The sequence below is a fragment of the Piliocolobus tephrosceles genome, chromosome 1, assembly GCF_002776525.5.
Source record: "Piliocolobus tephrosceles isolate RC106 chromosome 1, ASM277652v3, whole genome shotgun sequence".
Classification (NCBI taxonomy): domain Eukaryota; kingdom Metazoa; phylum Chordata; class Mammalia; order Primates; family Cercopithecidae; genus Piliocolobus; species Piliocolobus tephrosceles.
The window spans coordinates 140,534,809-140,551,217 of record NC_045434.1 but is presented as its reverse complement, the minus strand read 5'-3'; the positions used below and the strand labels follow the sequence as shown (position 1 = coordinate 140,551,217).

Here is a 16,409-nt window from a genome sequence, read left to right as displayed (position 1 = left end):
AGTTCAAACTGCACTGATTCACTTCTGTGGAAAATAATCGTAAACAGGAAGGGTGGGGACAGAAGACTTCGTCCCTAATATGGAAGTTATAAGAGTTTGTTCTTTCAGAGTATGGTAAGGACATATCAAACAAACAGGAAGTATTATTATGCATTGCAGGCAAAGGGGCTAAAGGTCTCCCGTTAGAACTTTTGGCCCTTTTAGAATCCCTGATCCTTCATTATTTTGTTTAACTTGATGTAAGTCTTGACCAGTAGCTGACTCTGCGAAAACATTTCCTGACATCATTTCCAGAGGTGATGTGGGATTACTGTGCTTGCCTTCTCATTTTGGGTTGAGAATGAAAAGTCCAACCGTGGTTCCTGGTTAATACTTCAAGCACGGTCTTTTAATTAACAGGTCAGGTTAATTCATTCTTTGGCCTTTAGCATTACAACTTCATTTTCACACTTTGGTTAAAATGATCAATGCACACAACACACACACACACATTCACATACACAAAAACACATTTAAGGGGGCAAAAATGTTTTTGTTCTGCTATAGCAGAACAAAAAATAAATAGACCCTTTTTAATTACCTCATTCATAATACAAGGTGGTGGAGGAAGAGCAAAAAGGTCAGGATATAGTAAATATAAAATTTAAATCTCTAAACTAATTTACCTTTTTTTTTTTTTGGTACTAGCTAAAGTCAATGAATATAAACATGTGTTCTATTACGTTACACCATTATGGATTATTGTTAATGTCTTGTTTCCAATTTTATGCAATTTTTGGTATAATCCAAACCTATGTATTAGCCAGGGTAGGAGGTTTTGCTTGAGGTAATTGACATTATATAGTCCAAAGCACAGGAAGAAGTAAAACATACCCGTAATCTTCACCCATTTCCAAACAGAAGGGGATAATTGGGCCAATTCTTCTATTGTGTACCCTCCCTCTTTATGCAGAGATTCCTTTGAAGTCAGAGGGAGATGAAGGAGCTGAGGCTGAGAATGTGGCTGGAGGAAAAAAAAATGAATATTATCAGGCCAGAGTCTCATAACCATGTTTTATGCCACATTAACCATTGGGTTTGCTATAATGCAGGGCCTTTTTATTATCATTTTTACCTTCTAGTTTAATCAAGGATCACTAATACAACTTCTAATAATACACTGGAGTTAAAAAAAAATGTGTTTATTTGAACTCCCTTAGGTGAGATTCACAATCCGGCCCCTCAAAAATGTAAAGAAATAATTTTATTCAGAAAAAGCTAAAAATGTAAAAAGCATCATTTTATGGTTATATGTAAGTCTAGCTGAAGCAGAAAAACTGACCAATTAAATTCGCATTCAGAGTGAGTACAGCACAGAGAGGAAGTTATGAAGGAGGTGGGGATTTATTTACTTGTCAAGCAATTTTCTCTCACTTTCTCCTTACTTCCTACCACCTTCAAGGAGAGAGAAAATGTTAGCTTGCATTTATGTCACGAAGCTAAAAGTTTATTTCTTAACCCTCCTTTGTTACAAATCACAGGGAGCATGAATGTATTTGAGTGCATAGAGGGAAAGTTATATAATTCAAGCAATGATGGACTGACGCCGTGGAGAGTCATTAGACTTAGGTGAACAGACAGCTGTCCAGAGACTCTTCAGTTTCAAAATCGCCAACAAGAGGGAAATGACTGAAGACAGGAGCGAGGACAGAACCAATCAACTTGTCAGGCTGTGAAGCTATCTAAGAAAAAGACAAGTTCTTCCTTCAGTTAATACACATTATTTGAGAACAATGCTAAGCCATGTGAGAGATATTAGATGTACAAAGACATGATTCTTGGAACATTCAAAGTTGTGTGGAGGTGAAAAACACGTTAATAAACAATAATAAAGAATATGACAAGCGTCGTAATACAGGTGTGTGCTTAGTGTTATAAGAAGACAAAGAAGGGAGTTATTAATACTTCTTTGGGTTTGGAAAGAGGTACTGGATTGGTGAATAATAATTTCACAAAAAAGTTAATAAATTAAGGTGCATCTTAAAGTATAAGTAGGTATTCATCAAGCAGAAAAGGAAGAAGTGGTCATTCCAAGCAGAAGAAATAACATAGATTCAAACCAAAGCATGTCTTATTCAAGGAAGAAGAAGTTGTTGACTATGACTATAGCATATGGTATACAGGCTGTGTGGTAGGAGGAACAGTCTATCATAATTCGGCTCCAAATTGCAGCCCAATAAACAAAGCCCTGTATGTTATGCTAAAGAGTGGGGACCTCATCCAGGAAGCAGTGGAAAGTCACCAAAATGTTTAATCAGGGGAGTAACATGATAAGAATCGTGTTTTAAAAAATAGCTAGCATCAGTATAGAGGAAGGCTTGGAGAATGACAAAAATAGAATAGTTTTTATGAGTTATAGAGAGGTTGGGAATTGAAAATGAGAGCCTTTGCTATGATCATAAATTAAGGAGAGATTTCAGGCTCAGGAGGTAAAATTAAAAACAAAACAAAACTGGCAACCTCAATGTACACAACCTTTCATGTGCTTACTATCAGGTTTGGGTCAGAGTGATATGGGTAGAAAAAATACGTTTCCAGTAGAGTTAATAGTAGAAGATTGGTGCTTAAGTCAGAATCCCTAGAAGCAGGGCCAGAGATTAAAGTTGTTCTGAAAACGATTTACAAAGGGAGTGTTCTTGGGAGGAGGGAAGCAAGAAGAGCAGAATAGGCAGAAGCAGGGACGAAGGTAGCTAAGAAGGATGAAAACTGGCCTTAGCTGAGCCTGCTCCTTTGGGGAGCTCTGAAGCATACATTGTACTACAGAGTTAGCTCCTCTTATCCCCAGGGAGGATAATTCTCAGGTAAGTTAGCTTGGTTCAGCTGAGGGCTAATCTTTGGGAAGGAGAGAGCTATGAGCTGTTAGCAGCCAAAAACCCTTACAGCCGCTGGGGAGCAAGAAGGATACCAACAGCAGCCACTGTAGGCCACCCTTTGCAATGCTCAGAACCACTTGCTTCTGACATTTAGTTTACTCCATTCCGGCACAATAGCTTCAGGATTCTGGTTACTCACATGTCCTGGGCTCCTATATAAGATAAAGATGAGTAAAACAAACTGTAGCTTCCACTGCTGCAGTGTGTCCCAAGCCCATAATATAATCATCATCTACCCCTTCATCACTCTTCCAGATGTTCCTCCTTATGGGTGAGTACTTCTGCAGGTCTAGATGGATTGCCTGAAGGCATAAGCCAAATTCTCAAAACTTAGGTAGGAGTCTAAGCACCTGATTACCAGGCCCCAATCTGGTTATAGTTGCTGTATTTACCTATTACAGTTACACAAGGCATGAGAATACGAAGATGCGGCCCAACAGATCATTTGAGTGACAAACACATTGCTCCCTGTATCTAATATGTAGCAGCATTTCTGCCTCCTCATGATAATCGGGTCATTTTTGCCAATACAGTAACTTTTTGTGTCAGCCAGTCTATTGGCACAAGGAGCTCAAAGTAATCTGGCTAATAGCCATAGCTTTAAGTTTACTGAGACTTTTCCTAGATCCCCTAAGTGTAAGTTTCCCTCCTCTGGGACTTAGGACCTCTAGACTCACAAAACCTGAGGTTGCAAGAATGGGTCCCTGAGAGTGATGGTTGAGTGGAGTTCTTATTTTCACTCTTTGATTCCTGTACTCATGTATTCTAATCATTGAGGACAGAGAACCATATAGTATCTGTTGCTTTAAAGTGCACACTATACTCCCAAAGATAAAACTTATCCTCATAGGATGCCATCTCTAAACTGGTGCTGTAACTGGGCCAGAGTGTGGCAGGACCAGTGAACTCCACGAGCATGTGCCCATTGACATACCTCCTTTTCTATAAAGTGAGTTCCTTGGTCCAATTAACATGATTTTATCCATATGGTCCACAAAGATGATGCCCTGTAGAATGTCTGTACAGTCCCAGTCCTTACAGACTATATTTGGACTAAGCTGGAGAACTCACATAACACTGGGACAGATCATGACTCTTGTTATTAATCCATATGAATGCAAGCTGCTTCTGATCCCCCCCTCCCTAATGGGTATTAAAAATAACACATTTGCCAGAAGAATAACCACATATCTTGTATCTGGTTAACTTGCCCTAGTAAATATATTACATGCAGCATAACAGTTGTGATAGAAACTACAACTTGGTTCAGTTGGCAGTACTCAGCTCAGAACTCCATGATGTAATTTGTATATGGTCTCGATTGCTCAGCTACATGCAGATAGAGGATCTTCACCTATGTATCCTTTAAATCTTTGAGACTATCTATTTTGAGAGTAGTATTTATTTATTGCACTAATCTGTACAATTTTTCTCAGGATGTGATAACTGGTTTTGATTTACTAACTTGACCACAGAGGATAGTTTCAAAGACTTTCCACTTTGACAGTACAATAGTTGGTCAAGAAAACAATGGGAGAATTCTATCAACCTCTAACTGGCTCATGCCAATTATACATTCAAGGACTAGAAAAATGATCATTAAATGAGTGTGTAAACCCTGTAAACCCACTGTGAAATAAGTCTAGATCAGAACTCCTTTGATTTCCTGACACTTACATGTCCATACTCTAACAAGCGGCCCATGGTGGTGCTGTCAACATCAACTCATATCTTATATCTACCAATCCTAAAAAGATCTGAGCCTTCCCTTTGTTCCAGTGTACAGTTTTCTGAGTAAATACCTCTTGGTCCTTTTGGGGAAGAACTGAGGAGTCACTCACTTACTATAATGTTGTAGTTCCTGTCTCATGGAGACCCAGCATCTCCTTCAGTCAATAGTTTCCGGTTATGAGAACTCACTCAGGTATGAAGACAAGGCAAGAAATTATGACTTTTCATTGAGATATCCGAGTCAACCTTTTGCTCATTATTTTCTACCTCTTTTGATTATGTGTGTGAACCAATACCCTTGTTGATGACTCATCTATCTTGCCATTTCACATAGTAACCATTTCCATGGATACCTTGGGACAGTTCCCATCTCCACCCAGACAGCAGCCATTTCAACCCAGTTTCCCATTGTGGTGACTGCACTCCCTTTGCTTCTGACAATTAAGTGCTTCCCTGTGGCCCCTGTTAATCTGGAATCCTACCATCCCCTTGCTACAATGGACCCCAGTCTTTTAATCACATGTCCTTCTATCCCTGGTTTAAGAAGGACTATGCTTCCCCACAATGTTGGAATCTGCCTGATCAGCAAATTCCTCATCATGTTAATAAACAACATGTCCTCCAAGCTCTCCTAGGGAACATAGTCAGATATGGATATTTCAGTCTTCCATAATGAACCCATTTTTGCATGCTCATTTTTTTAATTGGTTTATTTCTTTCTCCACAATCTATTACCATAGTGCCAGGATCTCTACTTCATTTCATGTGACCTATCACTTTTTCCAAGCTACTAAGAGCTATCCCAGTCTTACATTAGACCTATCATATAAGACTTTGCTAGGTATTAAATCCTGTTTCAACAGAACAATCCCATATGAGAAAACTGTCCATTACATAGCTTTATATTCTGCCAGGACCCTCAGGATCCCTCCCAGGCATACTCTTTGAGCATACATGCAATCAAGTCCTAGATATCACGTGGAGTATGTAACTCATTTCCTTCCTTAGCAGGCCATCAATTCCCTAGCTAGGTCATGCTGAAATGTGGCCCAAATTATCAGTGTGACCTCCATGAGGGAAAGCACAGGCAGATCTGAGGATTGTCTTATAAGGCATCTGCCTCATTTGAGACCTTGGCATAGTATTCATGAAGGAAGCTTTCACTTCCAACAAGAGAAAAGGGGGCTTACTAGCCATTTCTGTGAGCCACACATGTTCAGGGGACGATGTAGTTGTAAGGTGCTCATCTACTCAGATATCCCTATCCCAAACTTCAGAGTACTACTCCTTTATTTCAGAGCCCTAAATTTTGCACAGGAAACTTGCCTAGGCTGAGAATTTAGCCTCCATTAAAGTTATTCCACTTACAAATGAGCCATGAGCCTGATCTCCAAATCTGTCTGCTTTCTAGCTACAAGAGAAGGATGTCTCTTTAAATGATGCTAATGAGGTTTTCCGACTCTCACATTTTGCTTTAAATGACAAATAATAGAACTGAGTCTGTGTATTAAGCAGACTGTAAGATGGCTCCCAGTAAGCCTTGCCTTGTAGTGTTCATGACATTGTTTAATCCACTCCGTTAAGTATGGGCTGGATTTGTGACTTATTTTTAACCAACAGACTATGACAAAAGTGTTGGGTCTGGCCCAGAGCCATAGTTTGCTGACCCCTGATCTTAACAATCACCCTGGTATATGATGCCAGGGATTAATAATGCACCTACCACCAGCGATAAGAGCCTTATTACCATCTACCTCCCGAATGTCAGCTTAGTCTCTGCTTCTTAGGACCACTTCCAGTATTATTCAGCTTGACTTGGGATCCCTAAAAGTGGAAACTAAGAAAATGATTTTTATAAAACTGATTTATTGAGGGAGTGCTTTGGGGGAAGGGGAAGGAAGGACAGGGTTAAGGAAGAAAGCTAAGTAAGAAGTATGTTCAGCTGAAAACTGTGAGAGCTTGGTCCTACATGAAGCTCTGGAGCACCAGAGGTCAATTCGCCCTTAGAGTATGTGTGTAGGGGTGGGGAAGGGGGTGCAGGCAGGGAAGGAGGAGCTTTCATATTCCTTATATCAATAAAGTATTGACTGTTGGCTGCCTGGGTGGGGGAATGGCTCAAGTAAAGCAATTTCCCTTCTCAGGGAAGGGAAGTAGCTGGGTATAGGTACTTTCCCATTCCTTCTTTGGGATAACCCATTTACCCCAATTACATTTCTGTTTATGACCTGAACACATTTTCATTAATTTCTAAGGAATGGAAATAGGATGCTCAAAATACAAGAATATTAATAATGCCAAAAAGGATGCAAAATAATTCCTGTTCATTTTGGTTTTGTATTTGATAGGTGTTACCACTTTTATTTGTCCATTTGTCAAAACTAGAACCAACATAGTCAAAGTGAATAGAGTGGAATGACAGTTTGGGGAGCAATTACAAAAAACATGTGCAGTAGCAGGATAAAACACAAATAGCTCAAAGTTCTCATATCACCTGGTGCTCACTATTGAATAGTGTAATAACAATCACCCTAGAGACCAGTTGCTCCAGTTTCCATCCCACGCTATCCCTTACTGGAGCTGTAAACTTGGGTAAGATATTTAAATGTCTGTGCCTCCTCAGTTTCCTAATCTGTAAATCTGGGTTAATACTAGTATCTACCTCATGAGATCACTGTGAGCAAAAATGAACTAATACATGAAGTTTTTACAATAGTATTTAGTGCATAGTGTACACTGAGCCTTAGCTTGATTATTGTTGATGTTGCATTATTTGTGATCACTCACTAATCTACTATCTTATTTAAATGTAGCTTTTTCAGTGCACCTTAATTTGGGTTTTGGGCTCTATTACCTCTTATTCCTATACTTTGAAATATTTGAAAATATAATTAGAATAGTCTACTCTCAGCAAAAATTCAAGTCTCTTTCCTAGACCCCAAGGAAAATTCTGCAAATAAGCCATATTCTTTTTTTCTTTTTTTTTTTTTGAGACGGAGTCTCGCTCTGTCACCCAGGCTGGAGTGCAGTGGCCGGATCTCAGCTCACTGCAAGCTCCGCCTCCCGGGTTTACGCCATTCTCCTGCCTCAGCCTCCCGAGTAGCTGGGACTACAGGCGCCCGCCACCTCGCCCGGCTAGTTTTTTGTATTTTTAGTAGAGACGGGGTTTCACCGTGTTAGCCAGGATGGTCTCGATCTCCTGACCTCGTGATCCGCCCGTCTTGGCCTCCCAAAGTGCTGGGATTACAGGCTTGAGCCACCGCGCCCGGCCATAAGCCATATTCTTGAGTTCCTTCTGTACACAAACAGTTAAAAGTGTACCTATGCTTTTAAGCAAAAACCATTAAAAAAGAGTATCTCTATTCACAACTAAGATGATTATCCTTTAGTAATGAATCTAAAGAGGCTCCAATTTTTTGTAGGGTAAAATGATGCCTAAATTATGCGAAGTTTGTTGGCATGGCTGACCATAAGCAAGAAGCTTCGGAGAGTTCAAAAATAGAGGCTTCTGTATATTTCTGTACATAGATAGACAACTGTGTATGTATGTAGAAACACATAAAGAATATTGTTCATTATATGTTTATATACACGGGCTCAGGAGAGTGCAAGCTTCCAATTTTTAGATTTATAAATATACTTTTGAATCTATAATAATGCAGAGTACAAGATTTTGTACGTTGGAGACAGATGAAATATATCCGATCCCCATCATCTGCCTGGCACTTCTCTTCATCTTTATAAATCACTGCTCAATAAACAAGAAAATAGGAATCAAGCAACCATGGCTATTTGGAAGAAAGATCACAATTATTTGACGAATGAAACATCTGGAAAGGGATCACGGCCTCATTATCTTTCAAAAATAGTTAATGAAACTCTTCTTTTAGTTCACTGAAGAATTCAAAGTGGAAAAGCCTCATCAAACATTAACTAAGAAAATGTATGCCAATGCTTTGGATAAGTCAAGTTGTCATTCTGCTCCATAAATATTTATCCTGCAGATGGTTTTTGAAACTACCAGTTTCCTTATTATAAGGAAAAGTTAAGTTGGTATATTTGTTTTAGATTATATTACAGAACTTTTCAACAGTTGGGATTTTTAAAAACATTTATTCCATTCCTTTTCCTATTTAAAATCAGTGGCTTGAATTGAACAAATCATAATGTAGTAGGAATTCTCATACTTATCAGGTGAAAGATTGGTCTCACCTATTATGTGTCTTCTTGACAACATAAAAATCCATTTTAAAAAATTAGAAATCTTTTGAAATCCTACCTTTCAGAAAGAAAATATTTAAAACTTGATAAGCCAATCAACAGCAAACAGCTTTTGAAAAACAATTACATTGAAAAAGTAAATCATTTTCAACCCAAATGTGATTGTGCCTTTCTGGTCTTAAAATGTATTATTTTATAAGAATATACGTATAATAGGATAAGTACAACTGGTGTAAAGTGAAGCAGAAAACACATTTAATACAAACACACTGCATTGTGTCTATTTGATTCAATCACCAAACACTTACTGAGCACTGACTAGATGTCAGGAACTGACAGGTGCTAAGAAGGCAAAAATGAAATGGTGGTTACTGCCTTCAGGGAACTCCTAGTCTAATGGAGGTGACAGACACTTCTACAGCTATCTATAATAGAGTGTGACATGTGCTATGCCAGCAGCACCAGCTAAGTATTACAGGAGCAGGGACAGGGGGTGGGAAGTAACCTCCTGAATCCAGTTTGAAATTGAGAAATGCAATACTTTTTATGAACTAAGGATCACAAAGAAAGTCAGTCAATATATAAATGAAGATAAACAAAAGCCTTTGAGGGAACAAATTTAGAGGACAATTCTTAACTGTACCTTCCCAGTAAACATGGGAGTAATAACACTAAGCGAATTGAAAGATTGTGAACAATGTGCCTATTTTTACATCTCAAGAGCATTTTTGCAGTACGTAAGTTGTAACTGTAATGACAGACTTCATTCTGTGCAGTGGCAGTCCTGTAACTGCTGTGAATGTACTCAACTTCATTAAAATCATTAACAATTACCAAAGATCGTTATTTCAACATGGCAGTCAACCACACGCTAAAACTAAATTTGCACCGAAGAATGTTCAGTACTGGGGCAAATGTGGTCAAAATTGATGAACATTTAAAAAAATTACAATGTCACAAAAACTGAAGTGCCAAGCTCTTCATTCCGTTAATAAAACTTACTTAGTTTGGCAAGATATAAATAATCATATGAGCCTGCAATATGAATGTATTGCTTTAGCATTTGCTTTCATAGCTCTTTGGGCTATTAAACAGTAGTTCTATATCTGAGTGTCTTAGTCCATTTGGGCTGCTATAAGAGAATGCTATCGACTAGGTGGCTTATAAGCAACAGAAATTTATATCTCACAGTTCTGGAAGCTGAGAAGCCCAAGAGCAAGGCGCCAGCAGATTGAGCGTCTGGTGAGGGCTGCTTCCTGGTTCATAGACAGCTGTCTTCTCCTTGTCCTTACAGGTCAGAAGGGGTGAGGGAGCTCTCTGGGGCCTCTTTTATAAGAGCACTGTTCCCATTCATGAGGCCTCTACCTTCATGACATAGTCACCTAGCCAAAGTCCCACCTCCTAATACCATCAGAGTGGGAACTAGGATCTCTCTCTCTCTCTCTCTCTCTTTTTTTTTTTTTTTAACAACTGGTAATCAATTTATTAAAATAGTTGACTTAAGCATCCGCAGTGGTGACTTCCACTTCAACTCCTGGCTCAATATTGATGGAAGTGATCTGCTTAACAATCTCAAAAGGACTGTGCCAGTCAATGAGTCGCTTGTGGATTCTCATCCCGAAACGATCGCATGTCTTAGAACCAACCTTCACCACAAGGATTTTTTCTTGTAGTGATTCTCAAACTCTTGGTAGGCATTCGAACTGGTCCTTTCACTTTGAGATTCTTTTCCTTTCCTCCTCTGACCAAGTCGGCTCACACCTTCTCCAGAGATTGTACATTGCAGCTGGTTAGAGTGATTCGAAATCAGTGAATTGCCACCTCCAGATCCAAGGGTGTTTTTCCTGTGTCCTTAAAAGCTATGGCTGCTGCGCGGCTCCCTGACCGACTTGTTCCTTGGCAAGAGTAAACAGCGGTGAGTCAGGAGAAGGAGCGGGAGGATCAGAGCTCCGCACCACCCACCACCTACGACCGTGTTTTCCTCAGAGGGAAACTAGGATCTTAATTTATGAACTTTTACTTCCAGAATCCCTGGATTTTACCTTTTTTTTTTTTTTTTTTTGGTGGGGGTCGGGGGGACAGGTTTCTGAGTGAGGTGATTAAAATGTATCAAGCTGCAGAAACTCTCGGCACAACAAATTTTTTTCCTGAAAAATTCCCCACACATTTGCTTTTGAGAGGTAACACACAGGATTAAGCAGTCTCTAGCTTTCTGCCTTAATATTTGTCTCGGCTTTTGGGTGATGAGTGGACACGGCTATGTACAATTGCTGCTTCTGGAACTCTTCCCTCTGTCTGTCCGCCATCTGTCTGTCTTTGGTTAGTAAGACGGTTTTGCCTTATCTTTTTGAATATTTGAATAACCAGATTAAATGTTTAAAGAACTCTACACACTAAGGATTTTAGCACAGTCCCTACCCTGTGAATTTATAAGATAATGAAAAGGCACCTTCCAAACAAAGAAAAGATGGAAAGATATTCTTCCTGAGAAAAGTATGTAACAATAGGGAAAAGCCAGTCGTCTCTTTGCTAATCCTTTGCCTTTGACATCTGTAATTTGGGGGAGAGGGTCATGTGGGTGTTGGGTGGTGTTACAGTAGTAGTTGAAAAGTTCTCTTCATCCTGTGGTACTGATTCTCTACCCTTTGTCAATAACTTCCTATCTTATATATTACTTTCAGATTTTTTTATCTTTAGCTTACCACCAGTGAGTTATATTTGCTAAAAAATATAATTCTTTCTACAAAAGCAGAAAGTACATATGAAAAACTAAAGAAAAAAGAATTATATTTGCTAATATTTTACATGTTTGAATTAAAGTTTAAAAAACACAATAGCAACAGCAGTAATGTTTAAAACATGTAAATTTATTTAGTGTTTCACAATTTTCAAAGCATGTGTACATATATTATTTAATTTGATCTTCATAATAACCATGCAGATAGGTAGAACAGGCACTGTTTTCATTTTACACATGAGAGAATTAAATACTTTAATGGGTTCCCCCAGAAATGTAAGACAAATATTCAAATGCAAATCTCATTGTTCCTCGACTTACAATGGGGTTACATCTGGATAAACTCATCTTAAGCTGAAAATATTATAAGTCAGAAATGCATTTCATACCCCCAATAAATCCATCAAAATGTTGTAAAATCTTAAGTCAAACCACTGTAAGTCAGTGACTGTTTGTACTTTAATTGAGCTGATCCCCAGAAACTTTGATAGGGAGTATGGAATGAGACAGACAAGAAGAAAGCCAACAGAAGGTATGTTTTCAAGGTGGTTTCCAATTTGACATTTCAGCCGTGCTAGGGAGCTATGAAAGCTGGTACTGAATGCAGCCCAGTGTTAGCTCAATTAAGGGGTAAAGAAGCTGGAATATTTATCTGCCAACTCTCCACCTATCTTTGGTTGAAGTCCACCTCCAGAGGTAACAACTGTAGGGCACTCTGGTTTGCATTTTTTGGTAAACTGAGCGTATTCCCAGAGCCAGAAAAAAGTCGTCACTCCCAGAGTTACAGATGTTCAGAGTAAGCAGCTTTCAAGGTGCAGAGCTGAATGACGGGTGGGGCAGAATGGTCTCGGTTAGCCAAACTCAACAAGGTTAAGCAATTTATCCAATCAGAGTCACACAGCTAATATTGGCAAGGCCTTGAAGGGACTTAGGCCTTTGGCTGGTTGGGTAGATTCCTTGATAGAGTGAAACAGATGTCATTTCTTGTTCTCAAAGTGTAGGTTAGGAAAAAGAGTAGAGAAGAGAGAATATATTAAGCGTGAAAAAATATCGCTTTGCTTCTAAAGGTCTTACAATAATTGAGATTTGTTCACCCTGTACATATAATACAACTATTCAAAACCTGAAGCTTTTATAGAATGCAAAGAAATATCAATACATGGACCTTTACATAGCACACATGCTACTACTTTGCCGATATACATTGCCAAGGTTTTCAGTCCAATTGGTGGCATTTTGCTGAGGACGCTGGAACAAAGTTTTGTATTTACAAGTGCCATAACACCTTTAAAGGACATGTATATTGCAGAAAATTATGACACATAAGTGGTCCGGCAAACATTATGTGGAAAAGTCCCAGCTGATGTGTATGTTATTGCTAAACAGCCTCTTCACATCAGTGGCACTCACGCCTCAGTTTCACAGTTGTGAAATATTTGCATACAGATGTGAAGGTTCTTGTGGCTTACTCAATAAACCAGAATGGGGCTTTATGCACCCCTGAGTTTTCAATTAATGTTGTTGACAGAATGAATGGCTATTTATGCCACCAGCCTTTCATGTTCATTCATGGTACACAATACCTAAGTCTTAAAGAGCTCATCTAAATGCCTCCCCTCTTGGGAGGGTGCTTATGGATTCCATTGTATATATAGGGTAGCATAAGGTTCAATGATTCTATCTAATCAGCAGAGTGGACCTTACATTTTAGCAAAGGCCACTGAAGCCTTTGTTCTGCAACAGGGCATTATCCTACAACTTCTACAATAAGTTGAATGTCTGTTTGTCCAAAGATCTTAGGCAACCAATGCCTGAACTTCACTTTCCCAAGTATGCCTTTCTGTCCTCACTACACTCCAACACTCACATTTTTGGGAAAAGGATACCTAGACAGGAAAATTATTTTTCTTTTTTCTTTTCTTTTTTTTTTTTTGAGACGGAGTCTCGCTCTGTCGCCCAGGCTGAAGTGCAGTGGCCGGTTCTCAGCTCACTGCAAGCTCTGCCTCCCGGGTTTACGCCATTCTCCTGCCTCAGCCTCCGAGTAGCTGGGACTACAGGCGCCCGCCACCTCGCCCGGCTAGGTTTGTTTTGTATTTTTTAGTAGAGACGGGGTTTCACCGTGTTAGCCAGGATGGTCTCGATCTCCTGACCTCGTGATCTGCCCATCTCGGCCTCCCAAAGTGCTGGGATTACAAGCTTGAGCCACCGCGCCCGGCTGGAAAATTATTTTTCTATGTGTAGTGAGACTTTACTACACTCATTCATTTGACTGTGGTGAATAAGGACCTGGAACATGGTTGGAGCCCAATAAATGCTTACTGAATTTAATCCAACAAGAAAGAAACAGCACTACCAGTCCTGGCCCCTGTGTACTCTAAGATATCTGTAACATGGTACAGTTCCTGGAGATAGAAGGTAAACATGAGTCCCTCCTTTACCCCACCTATACAACAGTCTCTTCAAGCAAAAGGAGTGTGTAAATGTTGTCTGAGATAGGTTTTCACGGGAGATGAATGAAATTCCAACTTTCTTCTTGGATTAAAAATAATTCCAGTGATAATGGAATTAGAATTTCATTGGGTTTAATCATTATTAGTTAAAATCAACATAATAATCCATCTTTCCATACAGTTTTATTTTTTAAATTCATCATCTATTGTTAACCGCACATTGGCCCTAGGAAACAGCTAAGGATTGCTGTCTCCATTTTTCAGATGAGAAAACCAAGGCTCATTAAGCTTAAGTGATGTCCATTCAGGTGATATCAGAGACAGGGATACAAACGCAGGCTTATCAGATGTAATCTAAAATAACACATTTTAAAAGTTCCAACTGTGTTTCCCAAGTTTTGAGACTCCAAATGAAAAATACAGGCATGTTTGTTTATTTCTGCAAAGCAAATTAAATGTGTAGCCCATGCATTATTGATGTCTATTATTTTAGTTCCTAAGAAGTATGTGTATTAAATTGCCTTTACAAGAGAAACTGTATTAAAACAACTTGTATTTACATGACTTTTTAGTTTGCACTTGAGCGTTTATTTTTCTTCTAACTTTAGGACAGTAATATGTGACGCTATTTTCAAAAGCAGACATGCTGGTGACTGTTCCGGAGCATAGATCAGTGTTTGTACTTAAGATGTCCAGCCTGGAATAGGACTGTACCATTAAGGGCACATGTGCAAATAAGCAAAGACTGCCAGACCAAATGGACGCCAAAACCTTGAATTGTAAACTAATCCCAGAGGAACTTTTAGAGTTGTTAGAACATTTGCCCATTATTTCTAGGAGAATCTTAGTGGCTCTAATCCATCTCAAACTTTTTATTCTTCTCAATATAGCTCATTTCCTCTTGAAATATTTCTTCTGTTCTACGGCCAGCATAGAAAAGAAGGGGCAGACAGTACTAAAGTAGACCCCAGGCCTCTTAGACCTAACTTAGGGCAAGCAGAGCGATGCTCCAGGCAAATATGCAGAGGGCTCTCAGGAAGACCAGCAGCAGGGCAAATTGCTGCTGATTTGCAGTTCTGCACTCTATCAGAATTTTCTATCTGGAAGATAATAATTTAGAGACTAATACAGCATGCTCATTGAATAGATTAGGAAATGTGTTTCTCAGAATTTGAATGACTTGCCCGAGTCCAGTGCAAGAATGAGAGAGAAAACACACCACTCAGAGTGGAGTAAAATATATTTGTTTAAAAACATGACATTAATCAAGACAGACCAGTGGTATAGCTGGAGGACTAGACTTTAGATCACAAGATTTCTAAGTAAACTTTGATTTACTTAAAAGCCTTGAGATAGAATATAAGTCAGTTTGGCTACCTTGCCTAAATAATGAAGTTAATATTTATTTCTGAAAAGGCTTGGATCTATCATCTAAAGTCTTAAATCATATTCATTCTATGCCATGCTTAAGCAGTACAGTAATGAAAAGGAACAGTCAGTCTGAAAGAGAGAGCTGCTGATAGATAATCAAGTAATGAGTGTGCTTCCATCCGGTGCATAGGTGATCACTGGTGAGAGGAGGGCATGACTAGCAACTGCGTTTTCCTTGGCGCAGTGCAGAGTTGAGCAGGATGATTTATAAACCTCAACACATTGAAGACCAAAAAAAATAAATCATTAAGTAGCATGCCTCATGATTCAACTTGCTTTTTTTTTCCCCCCCAACATGGGTAATAAATTGTGTGGGCTTTAATAATTTATAGGAGATGTCGTTATAATGTGAGAATATTAACTTTGGTGAGTCTTTTAATTTGCTTGTGATGTCAGTAGTGTGCTGAAGTGTTTCTTCTACAGGACAGCAACACCACTAATGCACAATTGTATTCTGACACTTCAGCCAGAGGCTCCTGGGGACCAGAAGAGACAGTTCACTTTAGCACTGATCTTATCAATTTGGTGCATGTCCCTCAGGAATTACATGCCACAGAGAGAATTAAAAGGAACAGTTTGAAAGCACTTAGAATCATATTAGCACATTCACATACAACCCCTCTTCTCCTTGTCCTTGTGGAAAGATAACCTGACTCAAGACATTTTATTTCTGCCCAGGATTACGCCTCAGAAAAAGAGAGAGAGAGAGACAAAAGAAAAAAATTTAACTAACAAAAAACAGCACAAGGAAAGCCCCCAGAATATTCTAGATTCATCTGGGAATGTGGCCAATTTCTTCTCAGTTAATAATGTCCTCCACAGATTTTCCCTTAGATGTTTCCTTGTCATTTCACAAATGTGACAGTAGCGACCCTCTCATATTTCAGAAATAATTCCTCTCTGTACCGCCTGTTTTCAATCAGGAAGGAA

At 39.1% G+C, this 16,409-nt stretch overlaps 1 protein-coding gene and 1 pseudogene across 2 annotated transcripts in view; one reads left to right on the top strand and one right to left on the bottom strand.

Annotated features, from left to right (window-relative positions):
- ADGRL2 (adhesion G protein-coupled receptor L2) overlaps positions 1-16,409 on the top strand; it is a 698,223-nt gene that overhangs the window by 283,616 nt on the left and 398,198 nt on the right. The window lies entirely within an intron of this gene.
- On the bottom strand, positions 10,361-13,893 carry LOC111539298 (annotated as a pseudogene).